Genomic DNA, 20,017 nt, shown 5'->3' with positions numbered 1-20,017 from the left:
ACTAAAGAAAAGGATCTACTATTGCAGCATTATTAAAGAAAAGGATCTACCACTGCAGTATTACTAAAGAAAAGGATCTACTATTGCAGCATTATTAAAGAAAAGGATCTACCACTGCGGCATTACTAAATAAAAGGATCTACTATTGAAACATTATTAAATGAAAGGATCTACCACTGCTGCATCGTTTAAAGAAAGGATGTATGACTTCATCATTACTAAAGAAAAGGATCTACAACTGCAGCATCCCTAAAAAAAGCATCTACTATTACTGCATTACTAAAGGAAAGGATCTATAGCTGCAGCGTCACTTAAGGAAAGGATCTACAACTGCAGTATCTCCTAAGAAAAAGATCTACCTCTACAACACTGCTTAAGGAAAGGATCTACTGGTGCAGCATTGCTTAAGGAAAGGAGCTAATGCTGTGGCATCACTTAAAGAAACGATCTACCACTGCGCATCACCTAAGGAAAGGATTACTGCTGCAGCATTACTAAAGAAAAGGATCTACGACTACATTACTAAAGAAAAGGATCTACTATTGCAGCATTACTAAAGAAAAGGATCTACCACTGCAGCATTACTAAAGAAAAGGATCTATCCCTGCAGCATCGCTTACGGAAAAGATCTACCTCTACAACGCTGCTTAAGGAAAGGATCTACTGGTGCACCATTTCTTAAGGAAAGGATCTACCAATGCGGCATCACTTAAGGAAACAATCTACTACTGCAAGATCACTTAAGAAAAACACCCACCGCTGTAAGGAAAGAATCTACAACTGCAGTATTGTTTAGGAAAGATCTACCTCTACACCAATGGTTAAGGAAAGGATCTACTGCTGCAGCATTGCGTAAGAAATGATCCACTACTGCAAGATCACTTAAGGAACACATCGACCGCTATAAGGAAAGGATCTACCGTTGCAGTGTCACTTACAGAGAGAATCCACCAGTGCAGTATCATCCAATAAAAGTATACATCACTCCAGCATCGCTTAAGAAAACGCTCTACCACTCCATGATCGCTAAAGGATAGAGTCTACCGCTTCAAGACCTTTGAAGGAAAGAGTCTACCGCTTCAACACCTCTTGAGGAAAGAGTCTACCGCTTCAACACCTCTTGAGGAAAGAGTCTACCGCTTCAACAACTCTTGAGGAAAGTGTCTACCGCTTCAACACCTCTTGAGGAAAGAGTCTACTGCTTCAACACCTCTTGAGGAAAGTGTCTACCGCTTCAACACTTCTGAAGGAAAGAGTCTACCGCTCCATCATCGCTAAAGGAAAGAGTGTACCGCTCCATCATCGCTAAAGGAAAGAGTCTACCGCTTCAACACCTCTTAAGGAAAGAGTCTACCACTCCATCATCACTAAAGGATAGAGTCTACCGCTTCAACACTTCTTAAAGAAAGGATATATCACAGCAGCTTCACTTCAGGATCTACCACTGGAGCTTCACTTAAGGAAAGAATCCAATACTGTAGATTCACTTACGGAAAGGATCTGCTACTGCAGCATTAAGAAAAGGATCTTTCACAGCAAAGTCTCATACAAGAAGCATCCACCGCTGTAACGTCACGTAAAGAAAGGATGCACCGGTGCAGGGTCACTTATGTAAAGGATCTCTGCCGCACTGTAACTTAAGGAAAGGATCTCCTGCCGCACTGTAACTTAAGGAAAGGATCTCCTGCTGCACTGTAACTTAAGGAAAGGATCTCCTGCCACACTAACTTATGGAAAGGATCTCCTGCTGCACTGTAACTTAAAGAAAGGATCTCCTGCTGCGCTGTAACTTAAGGAAAGGATCTCCTGCCACACTAACTTATGGAAAGGATCTCCTGCTGCACTGTAACTTAAAGAAAGGATCTCCTGCTGCGCTGTAACTTAAGGAAAGGATCTCCTGCCGCACTGTAACTTAAGGAAAGGATCTCCTGCTGCACTGTAACTTAAGGAAAGGATCTCCTGCCACACTAACTTAGGGAAAGGATCTCCTGCTGCACTGTAACTTAAGGAAATGATCTCCTGCCACACTAACTTAGGGAAAGGATCTCCTGCTGCACTGTAACTTAAAGAAAGGATCTCCTGCTGCACTGTAACTTAAGGAAAGGATCTCCTGCCACACTAACTTAGGGAAAGGATCTCCTGCTGCACTGTAACTTAAGGAAATGATCTCCTGCCACACTAACTTAGGGAAAGGATCTCCTGCTGCACTGTAACTTAAGGAAAGGATCTCGGCCGCACTGTAACTTATGGAAAGGATCTCCACCGCCCTGTAACTTAAGGAAAGGGTCTCCCACTGCACTGTAACTTAAGGAAAGGATCTCCTGCCACACTAACTTAGGGAAAGGATTTCCTGCTGCACTGTAACTTAAGGAAAGGATCTCCTGCTGCACTATAACTTATGGAAAGGATCTCTGCCACACTAACTTAAGGAAAGGATCTCCACCGCCTTGTAACTTAAGGAAAGGGTCTCCCACTGCACTGTAACTTAAGGAAAGGGTCTCCCACTGCACTGTAATTTAAGGAAAGGATCTCCCACTGCACTGTAACTTAAGGAAAGGATCTCCGGTCGCACTGTAACTTAAGGAAAGGATCTCCGGTCGCACTGTTACTTAAGGAAAGGATCTCCCACTGCACTGTAACTTAAGGAAAGGATCTCCCACTGTAACTTAAGGAAAGGATCTCCGGTCGCACTGTAACTTAAGGAAAGGATCTCCGGTCGCACTGTAACTTAAGGAAAGGATCTCCCACTGCACTGTAACATAAGGAAAGGATCTCCCACTGTAACTTAAGTAAAGGATCTCCGGTCGCACTGCAACTTAAGGAAAGGATCTCCAACTGCACTGTAACTTAAGGAAAGAATTTATCAAGACCTACCTCAATTTCAAACTCCAAGTGTGCAGAAATCCCTATAAGGAGGTTCCTGATTAGAAGATTCGAGGTATGAACGGTCTCCAAGGGGGGGGGAGGCGAAACCAACATGCCCTTTCCTGCCAGTGGCTTGTGCCGCCGTGATCAGCACCCTGAAGGACAAGACAGTCACTCACTACCGGAAGAAGCTGAAAATAAATCAAGGAGGCTGGAAGAAAGGAGGCGAGAGCGAAGAGACAGAGAAAAAGCAGTGCACATGCAATGGACACGGAGAAAAAGAGGCATACCAAGAAACAGAAAGGAGAGAAAGAAAGCAAATGAGAGAGAAAGTATGAAGAAAGGGGGGCACTATAGAAAGGGACAGAAGAGAAACATAATGAGAGAGGGAGAGAGGGGGTGATAGAAATGGAAGAATATCATGAGAAACAGTGACACAGAGAAGGAGAGCGACAGAAGACAAACAGTCACACAGAGAGAAAGATGTTGATAGGGAGAGACACAGAGAAGACCAATAATGTGTAAGAGAGAGGGAGAGAACAAGAATAAGAGAGAGAGCGAGAAAGACACTTGGAAAGTGAAAGATGGGGAACGGAAGAGATTGATACCGAGACACGGGGTGGGGAGTGGGTGTGAGAGAGAGAGAGAGAGAATCTGTATGTGTGGACAGGGGCATAAGGCAGGCCCCTGCGGTGCATGGGGCCCCCAGTCAGCCCCAGGTTTAATAAATACCTGCGCGAGGGAAGCTCCGGGGCCCTCACCACACTCTGCAGCGAGAACATCATGTTGCCTGACGCCGCTGTGTGTAAAAGAGAGAATGCAATCGTGAGAGTGTGTGGGTGTGATAGAGAAAGTATGCGTAGGACAAAAAGCGTGTGCACGTGAGAGAAACAGATGGCTAGAGAGTGTGTGAGACAGAAAGAGTGAAAGTTGAAGAGGGATACTGTTGGAGAGAAATTATGTGTGTCCGAGAACCCAATAAATCGTGTGTTGTGACTGTTTGAAAAAGTCGGAGCGCATTAATCGGTGAATGAATCAATCAATGCTGGTCGGAGCTTGTGAAGCGCTCTGTTACCCAGAGGTATCCTGGCCCTGGAAGCAACTAAGGCACGAGGAACCTTTTCACACAGAAACCAGGTGGGAGCCACGTCTTTTCTGAGACTCACGGTGTCGAAGAGCGGGAGTCCAGCAGCTCTTGGGGGGCGGGGGGCTGCACTGACTGGGGCTCAGGTACGTGCGGAGGCGAGAACGGCAAAGAGGCATGGTCAGGGGCGGCTTAAGATGGGGAACTGAGTGTGGGCATCCGAGAGAAACCTACCCCGCAGCCAGTCAGAGCTCGAGGAGCAGAGAGCACAATATGCTCCTCACAGGGGGTCGGACTGAATCCTCTTCAAGCAAGAACCTGATGGAGTTGAGAAAACGGGACCGAACGGGAGGTCCGGAGATTGAGGCCGACTTACGAGAAGCAGCCACGCTCTGGAGCACGTGAGCCCAGCGAGAAGAAACCAGGGGGGTCCCAAGGACTAAGGATGCTGGGGTCCAGTGGGGTGCACATGGCTGCCTTCCAAGCGGAGGAGAGGCAAGAACTCCTAATGGGTTTCAATAAAAGAAAACGTGAGCTCCTCTTGTTGATCTGAGGGATGAAGGATCACGAGTCCTCAAACAGCACCCCAAGAAAACGAACCTTACAGGCCACACTGGGTGCGATTGTGAGCGATTTAAGGAGTGACATTTGAAAAGCTATGGTGCCTTCTGCATAAGGTGAATACATGTATTTTAAATCTAGAATGAAAGCTACCCCGGTGTGACAAGTAGGCTATGCATTCACACACTCACAATGGTCCCAGCTCAAGCGATACACCCCTATTAAACCCCATTTGTTCACTCAAACATTTCTAACATATTGAAGATTTAAATACAAATATATATTGGTGTTCAAATGGGGGAAGCATGTACACAATAAAAATTAAAAAGTGAAATTTGAAGATGGCCTGGAGAGCACTTATTAATTTTGTCAAAATTACGGCAACACCAGTGTTTTCAGAACCTTGGGAAATTTCGCCAGGTCAGCTTGAAGGTGGCGGTCCAGCGGGGGTTGCTCCAGGAGGACTGATGCAGAGCTTGGCCAAAAAATTGTATGTATCTGACCAGATAGATTTCGAGTCACTACGGGTAACCAACCTGAGGCAGTGCTTAATTTGTAAAATATTAAGTGCCAGGGCTCTAACCAGAAGGCCATTGCAGCTTGCACCATCCATCTCCCCGGTCATCGCTGCCAAAACACCTACTAACATCTCTCTCACATGTAAATGCGACAGTTCAGATTATTCCAGGTCCCCAAAGCCAAAGGAATGTCTGGGGAGGAAGGTATTAGTAATTTTTGTATGTATTTTGTTTCCCTAAACAGCTGTTATACATCTCCTCTCTAAATTACATGAGCAGTGCCACCTTGTGGCAGACTGCCCTAAGTGTGGTGTTGACAATTAGGTGCCGGTGCCGAGCACCGGAAACCAATTAAGTGCCGGTGCTCAGCACCGGAAAGCTCCGGCTCAAATTAAGCACTGACCTGAGGCATCAGGAGGGTGGTAAGGTTATGGTTGGATGCAGGGGAGCGACTAGACCTGAACTTCGGGAGGAGGGGGGGGGGGCTAACACTCCCACCTAGGGCTAGCCCAAGAACTCGTTGCACACAGTGCAACAGTCTTTTTTGACGCCCCCTCCCACATTTCCTCCTTTTGCATAAATTCCCTCACTACTACTCACCAACACTGCACCTCATCTCTTTATAGCACCTTTCTGACAAACATTTAATTTTTTTATAACGCTACTCATAGTTTACTCAAACTAAGTTCTGTGATCTGAATGGCACGCACATTAACCCTCTGCGCTGTGCGGGTGGTAGGAGTGCCCATGTGAGTGCACGGTGAGCAAAGCAGGAGTGTGAGAGTAGGGTAAGAGGAGTGGCTGCAGGGTGAGTGAGGGAAGCATATGAATATGGGTGTATATGTAAGTGCAAAGTGGGACGAATTGATGAATGGTTAGTGATGGGCTTGTTTGAGTGAGATTGCAGATTGAGCAGTGAGGGGGACATGTGAGTGAAGTGCCACATGAGTTCAGGGTGAGTAGTGTGCCCTTGTGACTGCAGGGTGAGGTACAGGGTGAACAGGACAACTGCATTGTGGGTGAAGAGGGATCACTGTGAGTGCAGGGTGAGCGGGTGAATGGTGTGAGTGCATGGTGATCAATGTGAGTGCAATGTGATTGCTGTGAGTGCAGGGCGAGCGTGAAAGTGAAGGGCGAGAATGAGGAGTGACTGGTCTGAATGCAGGGTGCATTCCCAGACATTTGAAGTGACTCAGCATGTTACTGACGACAGCGTAGGGTTTCAGATAGAAGTTAAACTATTGCTATTATGGCATTAATCAGGGATCGAGGGTGGAGAAAATAAATAATGTGCTGATTCTGCAACAAACTTCCAGTCGTATGATTAGGGTTGCCAACTCATTATTTTGATGTCCCAGATGGTACAAAAATCACCTAAAGTCGTATTTTCAGCACTTAACTGTGCATACTTCGAACAGCAAATATAAATAGAAAGCACTTATAATTGTGTTCTAGGGCTGCTTGAGTGATCCATGACTAATAATTAAAGGGAACAAAGACAGAATAGTCACATTACAAATGAATACATACTTTTTTGTTTATAACCCTTTTTAGTGTCAAGACGAGGTCTTTGCAGGCTGTTTAAACAACACATGGCTGGTATTTTTCTTTTTGCAACCCTACTTTATATTCCTTTTCACGAAATGTATTCTCTCACTACAGCAGTAAATGTAAAATACAAATGTAAAGAATAGGAAGCGTGGGGGCCCAGGGGGTACCGAAAGCAGAAAAAAAACTAAGCCTCGATAACCTGTTTACACAGGTATGTAAATATGCAAATGGTCTTTAAAGACCTGTGAACAACTTGGGCGTGCCGGAGATTAGACTCCAGACACTGCCTAGCCGAGCCCAGAGCAGCTCGGACTGAGACACATGGGGGGGGGGGGGGAGAGTGGGGAGGGGGGACTGAAGCCCTTTTAGCCCTATGTGCTTTGCGCACCTGGTTGGATGGGATAGGTAGTGGGCCATGCAGGATCCAGAAGAGAATTGCCTTGTAGACTAAAGAGAAGATTTTATTGTTAACTGGAGGCTTTGCTTGACAGGAAGACAGTGAAGAACCTACAGGCCTCGGCTGGTGTAATCACCACACTTCAGGCCTATTTAGAACTAGGTGCAGCTGTCTAGTTTACTAAAGACATTTGGGGGACTTTCAGAAAGTTGACCTAGATGCATTCCAACCGTTGATTACTATTGGCTTTGTGCTTTTTAACTCACATTTTCTATTTTTCTATTTTCTGGCTTTATTTACTTTAGGTTGTCCAGCTTGAGTTCGGCCCTCCCATTGCCCAAACCTTCGTTACTGTATTCTTCCAAGAACCTAGGAGGACATTTGTACATATTATCCTTTGTGTGCAGTAAACCCATATTTCAGTGAAAATGTAATGGTCATTTCAATTGAAAATGTGTTGTCTGGAATGACAGTGCGCTACCACAACATGTAAACTCCACAGTACACCACTCCACACTATGCCACTCCACTCTATGACACGCCACTCTATAAAATGCCGCTCCACTCTACACCCCTCCACTCTTAAGACCATCTGCGACATGCCACGCCACTCCACTCCACTCTGCTCCACATCACTTACCCCACTCCACTCTAACCCACTCCACTCTAACCCACTTCACTCTAACCCACTTCACTCTAACCCACTTCACTCTAACCCACTCCACTCTGCTATACTTAGGCTGTCCGGTTTTAGGTTTAAACCTATAATAACCGATAAACCCCCACCGAAAGGGAAATAGACCTCACCAGTGTAAACATATAAACACTGAAAAAACACCTGCACAACCACAAACTAAATGCCATACAAAGAATAAAAAGGAGAATGGAAGAGTATTTTTTTTCTTCCTGAAGGGGCCAATACAATGTAACTTTAAACTGTAACTGTAAAGCAGCAAGAAAGACTGGGCTAACATTATTCTGCTTGAGTTTTGTTGTTTAGGGAGGTCACTAAAATACTGTTTCTTACTCCTTTTGCTTTTTTCAGTTTTGTGGTCTTTGGTGTAAAGATGCAGGGTTTAGAAGCATGTTTTATGTCTTGTTTAATTATTTTATAAACTGCAGAGAATCAGGAAATGTCAAAATTATATTTGATATTTTGGCTGCGCTTGATTCTTCCAATGATAGGTAAAATGGCTGGCTTCATAAGAAACTTTCCCAATATGCGCCATCACATTCACCCACATAGAGTGGGTAAAAACCCTTGATACATCAGCCCCCAGTTTCTAGTGAGTCAGTATTGATAGTAGGTGAATAACCAACACCTCAAGCTTTAAACATTCAAAGCAAAGTATATGTGAAAAGAGTGCTATCACCAAGCATCTGGGATAGTGGTGAAAACATGACACCAGACTTTTGGAAAACATGGAACGCAGTGTCACTTGGAATGCTGCTGCTAAAAGGTTCTTTCCAAGTTCAAAAAAGATTGAAGTGATATTGTTTGTATTTGCAGTGATTCAGCAACGTATATGAAAAGGTTGAGTGATGACCAGTCAAAATCGATACCTGAGCTGAAGTGCTTTCCTGTAAGAGATTCTTGCTACTTGTTAGATGGTATGTTGAAAGTATCTTTACTTTCTTCAGAGTTAATGAAGAATGCTATTGACTTTTTAGTCCATTCTGGTACACTGTTTTGTTATGCACAGGAACTAAAACGCAAATATTTCTCATTTTGTGCTTTGCATGGCATCAAAGAAAGAGTCAACCCAACTGTGCCACCTAGCTGATGGTTCTCAGTCTAAGAGGCTGTGATTGCAATATTATCCATGTGGCAACCGTTTATAGAATTTTTGATGAGTGATAATTAGGGCTCCCGGTTTTATGGTATTTACTTTTTGGGCATTTCCATCTGTATTTATCCATATATTGTTTTGCTAATTTTATCTGTATTTATTCATATTTATTTATGGTTCTGTGGAAAAATGTAGCTGAAATCAGTATGTTTCCACAGTTATTTAACCGGTAAATATGCACTCATACTTGAACGCCTATCATGTTTCAATGCTGTAAACACCTGCAAAGGATAAATCAATGCGCTTAAAAGGAAATATGCAAATTTCAGAATCAACTTTGTGCATATCCACTTCTGTTACAGCCTCTTTACTAAAATTCCTTTCTTTTTTAGCCCCCCATCTATCAATCCACACAGCCATAGGTCTGGCACTCATGGCAGACAGTATTTAGAATTACTCAAAAAGCAACCAAATTTCCGTTTTTATTCACATTTAAAAATAAATGCCGACAAGAAAATAAATGTTTTCAGTCTGTATTTATCTGTAAAAATCAGTAAAAACGGAAACAGGGAGCCTTAGTGATAATGCCAAAGGGAAGCAATGGGAGGATCTTTGGTCGCATATTGATAGTGATGTGAAAAAAGTACACTACTGCATTCTTAGATTTTTACAGGACACTCATATACACTGTGCGCACACTGTTTATATACCATGCACTATCATTGCAAAAAGCAAGAAATCCCTCCTCCTGCCCTAGAGACATTTGGTCCCCTCTACAGTCATATCTCCTGGAACAAACCACAGCCGCTGACCCTGTCCCAGAGCCCCACCCAGGTAACTGAAGGAGCCACTGAATGTCAAGTGGGGCGATTCATCTGTACCCCACCAGGCTATGTGGAATTTGACTCATTGGTCGACCCCGAAAAGTGTAGCTCAGATAATATGTGTAGGTCAGGACATGATTATATTGCATGTTTGGTCAAACTACGATTCTGCACTAAGTGGTATTGGGGTTTGTTGAATATTGTCACTTATGTTTAAAACCAATAAAGAAATAAAAATAAAAATAAAATAATAAAAGCAAAACTTTACATAATCACCAGAAAAAACACTTTCTGTTGTTTTGAATGCCACGAAAATGTGTAACTACTGATTACCACTGTTTTTTAAGGTATTGAAATCACTTGAAAACACTGGGGGAAAAAAACCTGCCAGAATTTACCAACAAGCATTTGCAATGCAATGGTCTCGGCATTGGTAAAGTTAGAACTATTGGCATTGCTCATGACATTATTTTTGTTTATGTTTTTGTTTTTAAAACATTTAAAGAAACGGCGTTGTCATGAGCAATGCCAATAGCTCTAACTTTAACAATGCCGAGACCGTTGCATTGTAAATGCTTGTTTCTTCTGCTCAGGATGTCCCCATTAATATTAGACCTACACGAAGGACTCTTTGGGTGAGAAATAACTGTCAATCGTATTCATTAGGCTGTTAAACAAGGAATGAAAGAAGATAAGAGAAGGAAGGAGAGAAGGAAGAAGTAAGGAAGTGGTAAACGAAGGAATGATATATGGAAGGGATAAAGGAAGGAATGAGAAATTGAAGGATAGAAGGAAAGAACGAGAGAAGAACGGAGTGATGGAAGGGGTGAAGAAAGAAATGAGAGAAGAAAGGGGTAACGGACAGAACGAGAGAAGTAAGGAGTGACGCACGGGAGCCCCATTTGAGCAGACACTTCCTGCTACACCGCAGGCTCCGCACATGTCCCGGGCAAGGATGCCTGGCTTCCTGTGGGCCGCGGCGGTGATTCTGTTGCTTCGGCAGTAAAAGGGGTAGGCTCCCTCGTAATTTTAAATATAAAATAAAGGAGGAAACTCACCAGTACACGCCGAGATATGGGGAAATCCAGGAGCTAAGTGTGGTCACCGGCAGCTGCTGCTTCTTGGGGACGCAGTGATCAGTTTCGGCAATACGGCGGCAGAACAGCCGTGGGCGAGCGTGGGCAGGAGCTGCACAGGGGGCAACGTGCTGCTACCAGAATTCTCTTCCGGGGCAGAGGAGGGGGAGGCAGGGACGGGGCAATCCACTACGGGGGAGCCTGCAGCTGTGAGCAGGCAGAGATTGGCTCAAGCAACAGGTATAAGAGCTGGGCAGAAATATCTTTGATGCCCTATAACACACGTCTGACATGGGTGTAGGTAGACACAGGCGGAAGTGCTTGAAGTGGTTTGGAATGAGCCCCTGTTTGTGTTTGCCATAGTCATTTGCAGCTTCACAGCTGATCCATGGTGGGGTGGGGTATAGCGCCTCCTTGCACTTTATGGCTTCCAGGGCTCTAACAATGGCGCCGGTCCATTCACATGCATCGGCTGCAGGTGTGTGTGCTTAAAACTGAGCCCTGAATGGAAGAGGGCTTCTGCTGTCCACGGTGGCTGCGGGTGGGGTCTCCCGGCAGCCTCAGTAATACAGGGGTGTCACATGGTAACTGACTCGATCAGTCCAGAACCCCCAAACCATGAGAAAACCCCCAACCACGAGAAATGGCTACGTAGATGGAGGTGAGCAAAGAGGGCGGGGAGCCTGAGGGTAAAACAGTCTGGCTGAAGGGACAGAAGAAGACGAAGTGGCGACGTGTGTGATGGAGTTGAAAGTCTGCGTGTGTCGAAAAAAGGATATTGAATACAGAGACTGTGTGTGTGTGTGTGAGAGAGAGAGGAAAGAGTGCTACGGGGAGAGATAATAATGACATGCTTCAAGGGAGGGAGAAGGAGAGTGAGTGATTGCGTAAGGGGGGGGAGTTAGAGTATGTGAGAGCGAGGACTGAAGCGAATGAAGAGAGCCTGAGTGAAGGAACTGAGTGAGAGACAGGAAAGAGCAGTAAGCGAGAGCGAAGGGAGAGCGAACGGGATTAAATGCTGAACGAGATTGTAAGGGGTGACTATGACTGAGAACGAAAGTGAAAGAATGTGGGGGAGAGAAGGGAAAATGGGTGAGAACGAAGGGCGAGTGAAGGCAGAGAATGAGTGAGAGCGAGTGAGCCGGGCCCCAACCCGGGGCTCCTCCACGAATCCCACCCACCTCGCAGAGCCATCATTACCCTCGGGCCCCTCCCCTTGGACGCGGCAGTTAAGGGAACAGCGATGATGACCGGGAAACCAGTGCCCGCAATAAGGGCAATTTCACACCGAGATTAGACGCGCTGCAGCAAGAGGGCTCCCCGGGGAGGGGCGGCGAGGGCACGGGGAGGGGAGGGGAGGGCAGCAAGCGCCGGGCCCAGAGGCTTGTGGGAGTGAGGCACGGGGAGATTGATCCCAGCATACCAGAGTACTGCAGACTCAGGGGAGAAAGAGAGCATACTATACAAGAGTATCACAAGCCAGGGGGGCAAGTGTGGTCACCGGCAGCTGCTGCTTCTTGGGGACGCAGTGATCAGTTTCGGCAATACGGCGGCAGTGGGCGAGCGCGGCGCAGGAGCTGCACAGGGGGCAACGTGCTGCTACCAAAATTCTCTTCCGGGTGGGCAGAGGAGGGGGAGGCAGGAACGGGGCAATCCCACCGCATACTTGTGCAGCAGATAAATTAGAACCGCACCAGAGGTGAGCAGGGTTGCACGCAGGGTCCGACGTGTGGCAGAGAGGACGAGCACACCACTGCCTTTCTCCGAGGCGAAGCAGAAATGCCTCGGAGAAACGCAGTGGCGGTTTCGAATTCGGAGGCGTGTTTTCCTTAACTCTCCTCTTGCCATTGGCTGGAGGAGATAATTAGACTTCTTGAAAAAAACACGCCCCCGAATCCGAAAAGGACGGGGCCTGTTCAGAGTGACGGACCTCTTCTCCAATGGCTGGCCAGCATTCAAGAGGCCAGCCAATGGAGAACAGGGGAAAAGGGGGGGGGGGGGGGGGGGGGGGTTCAAGCCCCTCTTCTCCAAGTCATTAAATCTCGGATCGAGCCTTCGAGCCGAGACCTAAAAATAGAAACTGAAGACAGGAAGAAAGCCTAGCTATACTCTACACCAATCGACTTCATTGCATCAAATCTGCCTAACTCCATTTCAGTCTACCCCACTCCAATCTACCTACCCCACTCCACCCCAATCCAACCTACCCCACTCCATTCTACTACGATCCAATCTAGCCCACTCCGCTACAATCCACCCCACTTCAATCCAGTCTGCCTCACTCCAGTCTAACCCACTTTACTCCACTCCAGTCTACCCCATTCCACCCCAATCTACTCCACTCCGATCTTCCCCACTCTTCCCCAATCCACCCGACCCATCACAATCTACCCCTCCCCACTCCAGTCTACCTGACTGCCCTCTCATCTACCCCAATCTAGACCACTCCAAACTACCCTAATCTACCCCACTCCATTCCATTCTAGCCTCAGGGGTGAGAAGGAGCGTCACCTCACTACTTTTAAGCAGTGCAAAATATAAAATGACAATAACAAAGTTATTTTCATTTTATGTTTCGTGTATTGCTGCTTTGCGGCGGGCGGGCGAACGGGGCTGCTCTGCTCTTCGAGCCTCTCGGGCCACTGAAACCTGTCATGTGCACTTACCTGTTCTCCATGCAGGCTGCATTACAGCCTGCATGGAGAACATGCCCACCCCTCCAGCCCCTGGCTGAGCACTGTGTGACGGCGCTCAGATCAATCACAATGCTGCATGCAGCATTGTGATTGGCTTAAGGGAGAGAGCCTGGCTGCCTGCTTCCTGTTCCTGTCGGACGCAGGACAAGCGAAAACGCGGCACCTGGACTCGAGGTATGTTTTTTTTATTTCCGCCCCCCCCACTCGCGAGCCATGCCTGTCACGACTGTCTACCCTACTATAATCCACCCAATCTACCCCACTCCACTCGAGACTACTCCACTCCAGACCACCCCACTCCAGGCTACCTCACTCCAGGCTACCTCACTACAGTCCACTCTTCCACAATCTACCCCACTCCAATCTACCACAAAATATCCCACTCTAATCTACCCCAATCTACCCCTCCAATTTACCCCACTCCCATCTACCGCACTCACTCCAAACTACCCCAATTCAATCTTCCCCACTCCACTCAACTTCATCTCCCACAGCCCAATTTACCCCACTCCAATCTACCACACTAAAAATTTCCCCCACTCCAATCTACCCTATCCCGCCCCCTCCAATCTACCGCAATTCACCCTATTCCATTCTACCCCACTTTACCCTATGCCAATCCACCCACTCTACTCTATACCAATATACCCCATTGAACTTTGTCCCGATCCAATGTACCCTGCACCACGCCACTAACTTTTAGCCATGCTGGTGTACAACATGGCTAAAAAACATTGCCAAAGCCAATAACTGCAGCATTGGCAAGACCTATGGGCTTAGCAAAAGCTTGGTTTCTTTTGGCACGAGCCGGGCAGTTCCGACAACAACAAAGTTTTACAAAGACCTTGACAAAACAAAACAAACACTGACAAAGTGAAAAGGCTGGTTGCCAACGCCAGGCCTATTGTCCTTACAAACACATGTTTCCAGTTTGTTTGGGCTAGCACTGAAAACGTGAGCATAATTAGTTTGGCATCGCAAAAGCGTTCACTAATTGTACAACATCTTGAAGCATTTTCAGAAGCTTCCGGGGGAAAGTTCAGAGCGGGGTAAGCGTGCGCGCGCAGATGTCACAGCTGGAAGAGCCGAGCAAGAGACGAGCGTAATCGAGTCAGAAATCCATGTTTTAGGCAAGAAAATTAGTGGAAAGCTGCTACAAGTCCAAATGAAATATTGCAGCTACATTCCACACAAGTGTGCGTGACAACGGGTGTAGTCCTTCATAACACCAAGCGAGCAAAATAAGAAACGCACAAATAAAAACAATTGAATGGTAAATTATTTAAAAGTATTTAATAATGTGGGAACACTACAAATGTGATGGAATTTCTCGGGTATTAACGGCTTGTTATTCTTGGCATCAGCCGATTTAAAAATACACCAACTGATAAGTTTTCATAGTACAAACAGTCATTTGGGAAACTAAGACTGAAGAAGCTGGTCAGTGTTCAGAAATAGATGAACAGATAAAATGTCACCTGTGACGTGCGAGAAACGTGAACACACGCAGGGAACCCTGGACCCATGTCACCTGCCTCTTGGCACTTATGTTGCTGACTCTAGGATCATACGAAAGAGGAGCAGGGGCCAAATCTCACCCTCGTGCAAAAGGAAAGGCGCGAAGTGCAACACACGCGTGTGCCAATTTTTGGGCTGTACTGGCAACTAGGCCTGGGCGGTAAATTCCGTTCCGCTAGCGGATTTGCAGAATTTGGGTAATTTCGCGTTCTGAGGAGAACACGGAATTGGCCAAAATTCTGCGTTCCGCGGCTTTGCGGAATTTTTTGCTTGTTCGCGTTCTCTAAATGCGTCTTCGCAAGATATTTCCCCCCAAGCACGCAAACAGCGTTCGCGAACAGGAAAAAAGCATGGCTAACCAGCAATTCCGCGTTCGCAGAATTTCGGCGTGCTCGCAGAGATTTTTTACCGTTTCGCAGAACTTTGCGTAGCGCGACTACGCAAATTCCACCCACCTCTACTGGCAACGCTGTATGTATTTCTGTGGCGGCTAGCGGTTATAAAATCTGGTAGGCGCAATGGCACCAAACTCACCATAAATGCAGCAATTCTCCCCAGCGTCCAAGAGCAAGAATGGAAGGACTGCCTTCCTGGTCAGTGGAACGCAAACGTAACCAATCCTGGTGCTGCTCTTGTGATGTTATCAGCATGAGAGCAGCGCCAGGATTGGTGGGAGTACACTAGTCCAGCACTCATTTTGAGACTGGGGGTCTGTGCCAGCAATCCCCCGGCTGTTTCACAACCCGGCGATTGCTAAGTGCCCATGTCGGGCTGGCCATACGTAGTCAGCCGGCCAACCCAACATGCGCTATTAAAGGGGCAGTAGTAATCCTGCAATAGCAGGATTCAGCCCCGCCCCCTGCCTACCGCTCGCGCTGTACACAGCGCAAGTTGGTGGCAAAATAAAACGTCATTATTCTGCCATTTTATTTATGTGCGTCTGCCTACTGCGCTCGCAGCGGTCGGGGCGAAGCTCCTCCGCTCTTGTGGAAGATCCGCCCATGATGTATTCCTCCTTTGCTCATGATCTTTCCAAACCACCTTCACTAGAGGTGGGAGAGCCGAGAAATTAACAGGGCGAGCCGAGCCGCCGCAGAGCCAAGGGTCTCGCTTGGCTCTAAGAAACCGTAATTGAGCTGAGCCTTTAACATTTTTTGCAAAGTAAATCATACAACAAAGTAGAATTAAAAAATGATAAAAGTCACGTCAATATTCGACCAGGAACATTTCATTAACACGCGGAAGCGTTTCACCTTAGAACATCAGATCACTACATTGAGAAGCATTTATTAAAAGAGATAGTTTTAAAAATCCATGTATATATATTCACGTCTCCCTACCCTGATGGCAATGCCACTGGTGCACTAGGAGGCAAGTGACTTGTCATTTGTGCATTATATGTGGCCTGGATTAGATTAAACACAAGAGATATTTGGAGACTGCACATCTCAATCTCACATATTTCAAGGTATTTTCATAATTGACAATGAAAAAAAAAAATTAAAGCGCCTCGAAAAAAATGGCAAGCATCACACAGTTTGTAGAAGCAAAATGATCTCAGGTTTTCTACTTCCACCTTTTGCAGTTCTAAATGGGTAGCTCCGTTTCTCACCCATTTTGCATCAAAGGTCACTGCCTTGTGTTTAATTCTTTGTGCATTAGGTTCTAGTGGGGTCGGCAGGCAGAAGCCACATGAGGGATCAGCTGGGTTTCCAAGAGAACCTCGAGGCGGGCCAGAGGCCTTTGACTGGAGCCATCTCCAGCTTTCAGTGGTTCCTCAAGCTCTACTCTTACACTCCTGTTTCTCTACAGGACTTTCGTTTCACCCTGGGGCGGCAGCCCCCACAACCCCATCCCGTTCTACCTCAGGGAGGCTCCCCTCAGAATATACAATATCTTCCTCACACCCAGGGCTTAAAGTGGGCCGGGTCTGAGCACCAGCAGTTTTTTAAAGGGGGCTTCGAAACGGGACTCTATCAGGCTCTGTTTTGTGCCCTGGCACAGGCGGTTCTTGTTTTTTTCCGGACTGCAGTGACAGCAGGCACATGAGGTGCGCATGCTCACTTCTCACTAGTAGAGAAGTTACAGCATGACGTCATGCCAGGTGAGAGTTGTAGGGGAAGGGAAATCCTTTAAAGAGTCATTTTCTCTCTGGGTTTCCCATCTCTTTTTGAAACTCAGGAGCAGCAACATAGTCGTGGTGTCACCAGGGCTAGAAGTGGAAGCTTTTTCAATATTATATACAAGCCATAGTTGCTGCCTATTTATCTTATGCCACTAATAACCAATGACAAACTCAATAGTCCTGACTTGTTGTAGGTATGATGTTACTTGTATCATAGATCTGGATGCAATAAAAGAAAATGCAAAATACAAGTCGGCGTTACACCTAAGCATAGATTTTTATCTTAGGTCATTTTAAGGCACGCCCTTAACTACATTGGCCATGCCCTTTTTAGTGACCCCTCCCCACCCTCCCAGTTTTTTCATCCCACTTAAAGCCCTGCTCACACCCTTTGAATCCTAGAATCAGCCAAAGTCACACAGACAGCCTTCTTACCTGGGCACATGTAGTTCTGTAATGTAGTAATTCCCGCCCATAAATGATCTGTTCTCGTCCGCAACTAAAACTTTAATGTGCCTTTCGCACATAGGCACTGCTCCCTTGGTTGTTTGAACAGTATGGTATATCCCCACCCATGGAATACACGAGCACAAATCATTGCTAACTCATCATCAACCTTCTTTGGGCTGACATCATCAGATGGAGAGTAAACATCTCGGACTATTTTTCAGCACTCTAAAAAAAGAAGAAGCAACGTAGAGCAGGTGCGGGACAAGCACACAGGAGAGAAAGCAATGAGGGAAGTACACAAGAGTTACCTCAAAGCAAAAACGGGAGCGTGCACGCTGACGACAGACAGCAACACGGAGTACAAGGGGAGAGAAGTACACTGGGGGCAGCTAGAAAACACATGCACTCCTGTGGCGTACTTAACCAAAAACAAAGAAGTTGTGCTTGAAAAGCAAGCATTGGAAGCATAGACACCAGTCAATCAAAAAAACGTGATAAAGAGGCACTGCTCCATGGGAGGGACAAACCCAGGATTGACGAGCTGAGAAATGAATAAGAAGCAGGCAAATCAGATTAACAGGAGAGACAACCAATAGTAAGCAATGGGCGGGCTCCAAACCCCTATATGTTCTTGGAAATCCCACAATATGTATTTTGCAGTCAGACAGATAAGCTGTCTGGTAGGCATAATCAAAAAAACAGAAGTGCTTCAAAGGTGAGCTGTAGAAGGACACAAGCAATGTGTTCATGATCCAGGGGAGGGGCAAACACAAGAAGAGGAAGTAAAGCCTACACACCCTGACGTATATTCTAGCGCGTGAACAATGCAAACAACCGGAAGACAAGCAGCTGTTGTTCACAGCACTTGTTTTTCGTGATTATTTTTTTGCACGAAATGCAATCTTGTGTCAAGTTGAAGTCAGGATGCATTTTGTACTAAAATACATAATCAGATGATGGATTTTAATTTCGGGTAAATAAAATAAAGCAGATTGCATGAACGTTACACACCCTTATTTGTGAACCAGACAAATCTCCTGGATAAAGTAGCAAAAAACTAAATAAAAGAACTTCTACAGAAAGTGAGATACAACCACATATTCTGTACATTCACGGATGCAAGATTCAAATAAACACTAATTTAGGAAGCCCCTTTCATAGCCTTCCGGAACTTCATATAATTTGGTTATTATGTACAGCTGGTTGAATGCGGGACATCCACCGTATCTTACGAGTGCATTTATGTCATGTCTCAAAACAGCAGACGGGACACCCACCACTTTTTGGAAGATAACCCACTCACCAAACTCTAAACAAGGCTGGTAATCTCCCATGCTGGCCTTGTGTTCACGCCTCAATTGTCCCAAGAACCACTGTAAACAAGCATTGGCATAGCCAATAGGTCTCGCTTTTGGGACCTTATAAGTGTTTAGCCATGCAACTTTTTGCCTACCTAAATACTTATAAGGTCCCAAAAGCGAGACCTATTGGCTACGCAAAGCGGCCGTGCAGCCGCAAAATTCATCCTGATCGCGATCAAACATCAAAGCGGCCGCGAAAGTGAAAGTAATTGCGATAAAGTGCGGCGCGTGCACCCGCGCACATGCACAGTAGCTCTAGGCTGGCCTGGTAGCACTTTTTGGAGCCCTCGCAATAAGTCTCGCCAGACCAGCGCATGCGCTGGGTCAGGCGAGACCTAAAAAAGGAGTTATCCTCGCTGCAAACCCTTGCATACTTGACAAAAGGCACACTGCAGTTCACATGTTGCCCTATCTTGGTGGTAGGATCTTCTGCCAGTCCTCGCCCTTCTGCACTTGAGCCACTTTGTATTCTGGCACCTGTCATTTTACTTTCCCCAGTGCCAATGCTGCACTACGAGTACCAGAATGCAAAGCGTTGTGAGCTAAACGGCCAGCAGTGGCTGACATGAACACCTCCTAGTGGACACTTTAGAGCTTTGCAAAAATAAGCCTTGGGTAGGTTTACTATACCACCTATTAGATTTAAAAACATAATTAAGGCCACATATATGGAGATAAGCGATACCCACTAATGTGCACATGAACAGAGTGAAACCTACTTTCCAGCTCTGTTTCTGCTCCAGGAATTGAAACCGGTGTCTAGCTCCTGCCATAAGAAACGTTATGTTGTCCCGTGCGACGTACAGTCATACTGTTTTTTTTCTTTCTTGCAAACCGTTACTCTGTATTTAAAATGGAAAAATCAAAATTACCAGTACCAGAAGGCAGGAGAGAAAACTACTCACGCAGCGTGTGCATCTTGAGCTCCCGTGTGCAACACAATTTGCACTGCTGACGACGGTACGCTGGTGCACATGGCCATTGTGTTCATGTGGCGGATATTACATTGTGATATGTGAATGTGATACATCTTTTTAGACTGCCATTTGCATTGAGTTCAGAAGCATATCTAAAATACTCCTTCGGCACTGATAATTAGTTTATAACAAAATGTGACTTGTGGCAGCTGAGGCCCGGATATTTAAAGTTATCAAACGTCAGAAGTTCACCAAACCGGTTTATTTCGTTGCATTCTGGTACT

At 46.1% G+C, this 20,017-nt stretch overlaps 1 protein-coding gene across 4 annotated transcripts in view; it reads right to left on the bottom strand.

Annotated features, from left to right (window-relative positions):
• Positions 1 to 20,017, bottom strand: part of MVB12B (multivesicular body subunit 12B) — a 390,107-nt gene that overhangs the window by 295,936 nt on the left and 74,154 nt on the right. The window contains exon 1 of one of the 4 annotated variants that reach the window (XM_085613814.1): positions 3,598 to 3,658. The exons of the other annotated variants lie outside the window; for them this stretch is intronic. The gene's annotated coding sequence lies outside the window, so the exon portion shown is untranslated. Of the gene's footprint in view, positions 1 to 3,597; positions 3,659 to 20,017 lie in introns of those variants that run through there. 4 annotated transcript variants of the gene reach the window in all.

The sequence above is a fragment of the Triturus cristatus genome, chromosome 1_2 (genome assembly GCF_964204655.1).
Source record: "Triturus cristatus chromosome 1_2, aTriCri1.1, whole genome shotgun sequence".
Lineage (NCBI taxonomy): Eukaryota > Metazoa > Chordata > Amphibia > Caudata > Salamandridae > Triturus > Triturus cristatus.
Note: the sequence above shows the minus strand (reverse complement) of the source record. Positions and strands in the feature narration are given on the sequence as shown.